Genomic DNA, 8847 nt, shown 5'->3' on the forward strand with positions numbered 1-8847 from the left:
GAGGAACACTAGCAGTCCTCAGTGTTGTTACAGAACCTTAGCTCATGAGCTTAGCTCATGAAAAGACTTCTTCCTCTTATTTCACACCTAAAAACAGCCACAGACCATATAAAACATCGAAACTATATAAATTCTTAAGAAAAGCCTGAGTCTACACAGAAATCTTAACCTAACCTGGAAGAAATGTTTAAAAATGTTTCGACTGAGGAAGGAGCATTAGCCATGTTGTTGTTGCTCAGTCGCACAGTTGAGTCCGACTTTTTGCGACCCCATGGACAAAGTCCCGCCAGGCCCTCCTGTCTTCCACCATCCTCCGAAGTCTGCTCAAATTCATGTTTGTAACGCTGTCCCAGCCATCTCATCTTTTGCCGCCCCCTTCTTCTTTTGCCTTCCGTCTTTCCTATCATCAGGGTCTTCTCCAGGGAGTGCTCCCTTCTCATTGGGTGGCCAAAGTATTTCAGCTTCAGCATCTGACCTTCCAGGGAACAGTCTGGGTTGATTTCCTTTAGGACTGACTGACTGGATCTTCTTGCAGTCCAAGGGACTCTGAAGAGTCTTCTCCAGGGAGTGCTCCCTTCTCATTGGGTGGCCAAAGGATTGGCGCTTCAGCTTCATCATCTGACCTTCCAGGGAAAAATCTGGGTTGACTTCCCTTTGGACTGACTGACAGGATCTTCTTGCAGTCCAAGGGACTCTCAAGAGTCTTCTCCAGCACTGCAGCTCAAAAGCATCTCTTCTTCTGCGCTCGGCCTTCCTTATGATCAAGCTCTCACAGTCATACATGACTACTGGGAATACCATCGCTTGGCCTATACGGACTTTTGTTGGCAGGGTGATGTCTCTACTTTTTATTATACTGCCCAGGTTCACCATAGCTGTCCTCCCAAGCAGCAAACGTCTTTTAATTTCATGGCTACAGTCACCATCTGCAGTGATCTTGGATTTAGCCTTTTGTTTCTGTCCATGGGGTTTTCTTGGCAAGGATACTGGAGTGGTTTGCCATTTCCTTCTCCAGTGGATCACATTTAGTCTGGGTTCTCAGCTGTGGCCTGTCCAACTTGGGTGGCCCTGCATGGCATAGCCCATAGCCTCATTGAACCGCGCAAGATCTGTCGCCATGACAAGGCAGCAATCCATGATATTAGCCATGTTGGAAGCCCTCAAATAGACCTCACTGGGAAGAAAGCAAGCACCGGCTTTGCTGGTTGAAGGAGACTCACGATCAGCTCATGTCTCCTTTAACCTGGAGGACTGCATGTGAGGGAGGAACCACATAAATGCTCAGTGCGTGGCAAGCACTTGGGGCAGAGATCTGCGTTTCATGTTCTTTGGCGAATCCATACAAGGGTGGAATATTCCTACGGCTGGTTCTGATGAGGGTCTTCTTCCGATGCCGAAGTGTTGAAGATTCAGAAAGCAGTTATACAGAGCAGGGTCTTTTTAGTGGTTGACCTCGTATGTGAAACTCACAACTTCAGTTTATATGCCAGTCTAACTCTTTCTGACAACTACAAAACTGGCAAAAACATTTCCTTTCCCAAATCCTGCGAGGAAACGGATATCTACAGCCCTTCTCCATCTGGCATAAACAGCTAACATTCTTAATTCAGTGTTTTCAAATGACAAGCAGCTCAAGAAAGACATTCCACAAACTTAATCTCTCCCCAGTACAGCCTGCTGTGAGCTGTTTTGGGCGTCGCCACCTTGAAGTGCAAAGAGTTGCGGCAATAGGATTTATGTGGGTTGAAAGGAAAAGCTTGTGACCCTCAAATTAACAACACAGTAAGTTGATACGATGATGATGATTGGATTTATACCCCGCCCTCCTCTCTGAATCTCAGAGTCTCAGAACAGCTCACAATCTCCTTTCCCTTCCTCCCCCACAACAGACACCCTGTGAGGTGGGTGGGGCTGAGAGAGCTCTCACAGCAGCTGCCCTTTCAAGGACAACCTCTGCCAGAGCTATGGTTGACCCAAGGCCATTCCAGCAGCTGCAAGTGGAGGAGTGGGGAATCAAACCCGGTTCTCCCAGATAAGAGAGCTATGGCTGACCCAAGGCCATTCCAGCAGCTGCAAGGGGAGGAGTGGGGAATCCAACCCGGTTCTCCCAGATAAGACAGCTATGACTGACCCAAGGCCATTCGAGCAGGTGCAAGTGGAGGAGTGGGGAATCAAACCCGGTTCTCCCAGATAAGAGAGCTATGGCTGACCCAAGGCCATTCCAGCAGGTGCAAGTGGAAGAGTGGGGAATCAAACCCAGTTCTCCCAGATAAGAGAGCTATGGCTGACCCAAGGCCATTCCAGCAGGTGTAAGTGGAGGAGTGGGGAAACAAATCCGGTTCTCCCAGATAAGAGCTATGGCTGACCCAAGGCCATTCCAGCAGGTGCAAGTGGAGGAGTGGGGAATCAAACCCGGTTCTCCCATATAAGAGCTATGGCTGACCCAAGGCCATTCCAGCAGCTGCAAGTGGAGGAGTGGGGAATCAAACCCGGTTCTCCCAGATAAGAAAGCTTGGCTGACCCAAGGCCATTCCAGCAGCTGTAAGTGGAGGAGTGGGGAATCAAACCCGGTTTTCCCAGATAAGAGCTCTGGCTGACCCAAGGCCATTCCAGCAGCTGTAAGTGGAGGAGTGGGGAATCAAACCCGGTTCTCCCAGATAAGAAAGCTATGGCTGACCCAAGGCCATTCCAGCAGGTGCAAGTGGAGGAGTGGGGAATAAAACCTCTCTCAAGCTTTCTAAGGAGTCTTTGATGAGGAACTTTATCAAAGGCTTTCTGGAAGTCAAGGTAAACAACATCTATTGGGTTTCCTTTGTCCACATGTTTGTTCACCCCCTCAAAGAAATGTAACAGGTTAGTGAGGCAAGATCTTCCCTTACAGAACCCATGCTGAGTCTTCCTCAATAACTCGTGTTCATCAATGTGCCTACTCATTCTGTCCTTGATAATGGTTTCTACCAACTTTCCCGGTATTGAAGTCAGACTGACTGGCCTGTAATTTCCCGGATCTCCTCTGGAACCCTTTTTAAAGATGGGGGTGACATTTGCTACCTTCCAGTCCTCAGGAACGGAGGCAGATTTCAATGAAAGATTACAGATTTTTGTTAGAAGATCCACAAGTTCAACTTTGAGTTCTTTCAGAACTCTCAGATGTATGCCATCCGGACCCGGTGATTTATTAGTTTTTAATTCATCTAACAGTTGTAGGGCCTCCTCTTTTGTCACCTCAATCTGACTCAGATTTTATCACCTCAATCTGACTCAAATTTTGTCACCTCAATCTGACATGTTCCCAGCTTGTCTTTGCCAGCTGCACCCCTGCTGAGCTTGTGAAGCTGCAAGAAAATCCTGAATGGATTTTCCATTAAGGTCTCTGCGCCCAGATGGACTGGTCTGTCTGGGCCCAGAGACATTAATGGAACATCTGTTCCATCTTTTCCTGGCAACCTTTTCTGTGTTGCAGTGTGTTTCGATGGAGTGGAACTAAAACACTTTTCATTTTTGCAGTTTTATTGCCAGTTGAAGCTCCTTGCAAATAAAAGGTTGATGCTTTGAGCCCGCTTGTCTCTGCTGAATTTATCTGGGAGCTGGGGCCCCTACGAAGTCCCATTTCTGTCAAGTCCGTCCCTCATAAATGTATTAGCATTTCTGAAGAGGTAGCTGAGGTGAACCTGGGAAGCCACTGACTGACTTCTTTCTCCCTGCCTGTTCGCAGCTGAGAAAGAGAACAAAACATTTAAAACTCAGTGTAAAATTTAAAAAAAGCCTTTCTTCACAAGGTGCAACAGGTTTTGTGTTTTCTGTGCTTTCCGGGAGGATTTTATGAGTTGGGCTTCATTAAATGTATCAAATTTTAGTTTGGCATGACTTTTGTCAATCCAGGGGTGCTCAACGGTAGCTCTCCAGATGTTTTTTTGCCTACAACTCCCATCAGCTCCAGCCGGCATAGCAAATGGCTGGGGCTGATGGGAGTTGTGGGCAAAAAAAAACATCTGGAGAGCTACCATTGGCCACCCCTGCAATATATATAAAAGCGCTATGGTATTGGACCTTACGGCTCTCCTACTGGCTGCACTGTGCACTCCATCAACCATTGACCCAAAAACCTGTTAGCTATTACTATAAATTTGTTCGGGCTTTTCTGCAGCATGAACTAGAATAGAAGGCAGATAACTGGGAGTTTGAATTTGAGTCTGCCTATGACCTTATACGGCTAAGAGCCCCGTGGTGCTGAGCGGTTAAGCTGCAGTCCTAAGCTGTGCTCACGACCTGAGTTCGATCCCCGGTGGAAGCTGGGCTTTCAGGTAGCCGGCTCAAGGTTGACTCAGCCTTCCATCCTTCCGAGGCTGGTAAACTGAGTACCCAGCGTGCTTGAAGTGTAGATGACTGGGGAAGGCAATGGCAAACCACCCCGTAAAAACTCTGCCGTGAAAACGTTGTGAAAGCAACATCACCCCAGAGTCGGAAACAACTGGTGCTTGCACTGGGGACTACATAAGAACATAAGAGAAGCCACGTTGGATCAGGCCAATGGCCCATCCAGTCTGACACTCTGTGTCACATAGGAACATAAGAGAAGCCATGTTGGATCAGGCCAATGGCCCATCAAGTCCAACACTCTGTGTCACATAAGAACTGAAGAGAAGCCATGTTGGATCAGGCCAATGGCCCATCCAGTCCAACACTCTGTGTCACATAGGAACATAAGAGAAGCCATGTTGGATCAGGCCAATGGCCCATCCAGTCCAACACTCTGTGTCACATAAGAACTGAAGAGAAGTCATGTTGGATCAGGCCAATGGCCCATCCAGTCCAACACTCTGTGTCACATAAGAACATAAGAGAAGCCATGTTGGATCAGGCCAATGGCCCATCCAGTCCAACACTCTGTGTCACATAAGAACATAAAAGAAGCCATGCTGGATCAGGCCAATGGCCCATCCAGTCCAACACTCTGTGTCACATAAGAACATAAGAGAAGCCATGTTGGATCAGGCCAATGGCCCATCCAGTCCAACACTGTGTGTCACATAAGAACATAAAAGAAGCCATGCTGGATCAGGCCAATGGCCCATCCAGTCCAACATTCTGTGTCACATAGGAACATAAGAGAAGCCATGCTGGATCAGGCCAATGGCCCATCCAGTCCAACACTCTGTGTCACATAAGAACATAAAAGAAGCCATGCTGGATCAGACCAATGGCCCATCCAGTCCAACACTCTATGTCACATAGGAACATAAGAGAAGCCATGCTGGATCAGGCCAATGGCCCCTCCAGTCCAACACTCTGTGTCACACAGTGGCCAACCCCCCCCCCCCCAAGTGCCATCAGAAGGTTCACAAGTGGGGCTAGAAGCCCTTCCACTTTGCCCACTCCCCCCTAAGCACCAAGAATACAGACCATCACTGCCCCAGACAGTTCCAGTAATATACTGTTGCTATGGAATGTGTTTTTTAGCTGTTGTTATGGAACATCGCTTTTGTTATTACACTGGTCAGCCGCAGATTATGTGAAGAATCCTAAAATCATCGGCAAACACTAACGTTGATGAGTCATTGGTCCTGATTGCAAGAAATGGAATAGCAACTAGTCAAGTTGTTTTGGTTTACAACCTAGCAAGGTCAGGCCGTCTTGCAGTTTCCAGATGTGAAGACGTAGTAAGCAATGATGAAGCCAAGAAATTTTGGCAAAGTTCTCTATTGGACTTCTTCACAGAGAGATGGGGACAGCTTGAGTCTTGAAGAATAATGTATCTCTGTGCCCTCCCCCCCATTATGCTGCTGCTGCTGAAGAGGTGGGGGAAGAGATTGTTATCCCCTTGAACTAACGTTGAGTATTTAGGGAGAAATATTGGCAGGGAAATGATCCAACATCCCATTAGGATAGTCGATGGGGGAGGGGAATGGAGAGTGCTTCTTAGGGTTTATTAAACATTGAAACACAGAATGCAGGGTTTTCTATATAAGGATTTTAAAAGAATTCACATAGAAATTAGCTGTATATTCATGTCATATATATATAAGATGTTGGATTTATACCCCAGCCTCCACTTTGAATGGCTCACGGTCTCCTTTACCTTCCCCCCGCACAACAGACACCCTGTGAGGTGGGTGGGGCTGAGAGAGCTCTTACAGCGGCTGCCCTTTCAAGGACAGATCTGTGAGAGCGATGGCTGACCCACGGCCATTCCAGCAGCTGCAGATGGAGGAGTGGGGAATCAAATCCAGTTCTCCCTAATAAGAGTCCGCACGCTTAACCACTACACCCAAACTGGTTATATCATAACATAGATACACATTTTATGCATGAATAGGTAGTTGTAAGATGAAAATTGATTAAAGAAACCTGAGGACAGCTGAATTATCTTGTAGAGCTGCCAGAGCACTACAGAGGACTGAAATTAGATTCTTAGATACTAGTGAGATCAGATGTATACATTCCACTACATTCACTACACTATAATGTATCCATGTTTTCCTGTTACAGATATATACATGTGCTGTAAAAGAGGGAGAGTTTTAGAGGACTTTGGTGGTCTGAACTCACGCTCCCTGTCCTACCATGAGTGTGGTCATGGCATAAATGGAAATCGGGTATTTTAAACTTCAGATGAAGCCAAAACAATTAAATTCAAAATGGATTTTTTGATACAAAATAGAGTTTTCTGACCATTTGAAAAGGAGCCAAGAATTGAGGAGGTCTGGGAATGATCGAGGTCAGACTGGCACTTGGCAAAAGAAATGTATCTCTTACGTACAAAGTACTCGGTATTTGGGAAGTTCCTACTAGGGAAAATTACAGAATATGTGGATAGATGGGACTTTCCGGCCAAAGATGGCTTTCTTACTTCTGATTGGCTAGCAGGTGTATAATTCTAGGAGCTCCTTTACATATTAGGCCACACCCCCTGATGTAGCCAATCCTCCCAAGAGCTTACAAGGCTCTTTGTAGTACTGGCTACAGCAGGGGGGCATGGCCTAATATGCAAAGGAGCTCCTGCTAGAATTCCACCCCTGTTGGTTAGAATAGGTGGGCAGACACCTTGAAAAGTGTATAAAGGAAAGACCAATGTATGCCAAGTTTTTGGAAGACCCTGGTTCTTCCGCTTCATTGCAGACAACCATCAGACAACCTAGGAGAGGTAAGATATAGGCTGCTATGCGTTTCGGAAGGCTGTGCTTCTGCCGGGGGGGGGGGGGGAACGGTAGCTCTCCAGATGTTTTTTGCCTACAACTCCCATCAGCCCCAGCCCCTGCCAGTCTGAGTAGACAATATTGACTTTGATGGACCGAGGGTCTGATTCAGTATAAGGCAGCTTCATATGTTCATTGGCCATGCTGGCTGGGGCTGATGGGAGTTGTAGGCAAAAAACATCTGGAGAGCTACCGTTGGCCACCCCTGCAACAGACTAATACTTTGTTATAGGGGATATTGTAGAATGTAGCCATGTAAGACTAACTCTGTATCCATTGTAAATTTTTTTTTGCATGATTTAAGAAGAAGAAGATATTGGATTTATATCCCGCCCTCCACTCCGAAGAGTCTCAGAGCGGCTCACAATCTCCTTTCCCTTCCTCCCACACAACAGACACCCTGTGAGGTGGGTGGGGCTGGAAAGGGCTCTCACAGCAGCTGCCCTTTCAAGGACAACCTCTGCCAGAGCTCTGGCTGACCCAAGGCCATTCCAGCAGGTGCAAGTGGAGGAATGGGGAATCAAACCCGGTTCTCCCAGATAAGAGTCCGCACACTTCACCACTACACCAAACTGGCTCTCGACTTTTACACTAAACATTAGAGACAGAGAAGCTCTAGAACTATGTATTAGTAGTATTTAAAATAAATGAGCATACATTTAAGGTACTGGGAGTCTGGTGTTCTCTGTTCTCTAAGGACATTTCTCACCAGGTCTTGGGTATTACTTAGGACCAAATCCAGGACTGCCTCTCCCCTGATAGGTTCTGTGACCATCTGCTCCATAGCAGTCATTGAGAATGTCTAGAAACGCAGCCTCTTTCTCCCAATTTGAACATATATTGGCCCAATCAATGTGTGGGTAGTCAGCCTCGAGCCAGCTACATGAAAACCCAGCTCCACCAGGGATCGAACTCCGGTCGTGACTGAGAAGAGCTTAGGACTGCAGTACTGCAGCTTTAACACTCTGCGCCACGGGGACCCAAAAACCCCCAACACAATTGCCATCAGGCGGTTCACAAGTGGGGCTAGAAGCCCTTCCACTGTGCCCGCCCCCCTCCCAAGCACCAAGAATATGGAGCATCACTGCCCCAGACAGAGAGTTCCAACAATACGCTGTGGCTAATAGCGACTGATGGACCTCTGCTCCATATGTTTATCCAAACCCCTCTTGAAGCTGGCTATGCTTGCAGCCGCCACCACCTCCTGTGGCAGTGAATTCCACATGTTAATCACACTTGGGAGTGTCTCACAATCCTCTCTGGTTCTCACCACCCTGAAGTACTTCCTTTTATTCATTCTAACCTGGCTGCTCAGCAATTTCATTGAATGCCCACGAGTTCCTGTATTGTGAGAAAGGGAGAAAAGGACTTCTTTCTCTACTTCCTCCATCCCATGCATAATCTTGTAAACCTCTATCATGTTAACCCGCAGTCAACGTTTCTCCAAGCTAAAGAGCCCCAAGTGTTTTAACCTTTATTCATACGGAAAGTGTTCCAAACCTTGAATCATTCTAGTTGCCCTTTTCTGCACTTTTTCCAATGCTATAATATCCTTTCTGAGGTGCGGTGACCAGAACTGCACACAGTATTCCAAATGAGACCGCACCATCGATTTATACAGGGGCATTATGATACTGGCTGATTTGTTTTC

Source organism: Heteronotia binoei, chromosome 5, assembly GCF_032191835.1.
Source record: "Heteronotia binoei isolate CCM8104 ecotype False Entrance Well chromosome 5, APGP_CSIRO_Hbin_v1, whole genome shotgun sequence".
Lineage (NCBI taxonomy): Eukaryota > Metazoa > Chordata > Lepidosauria > Squamata > Gekkonidae > Heteronotia > Heteronotia binoei.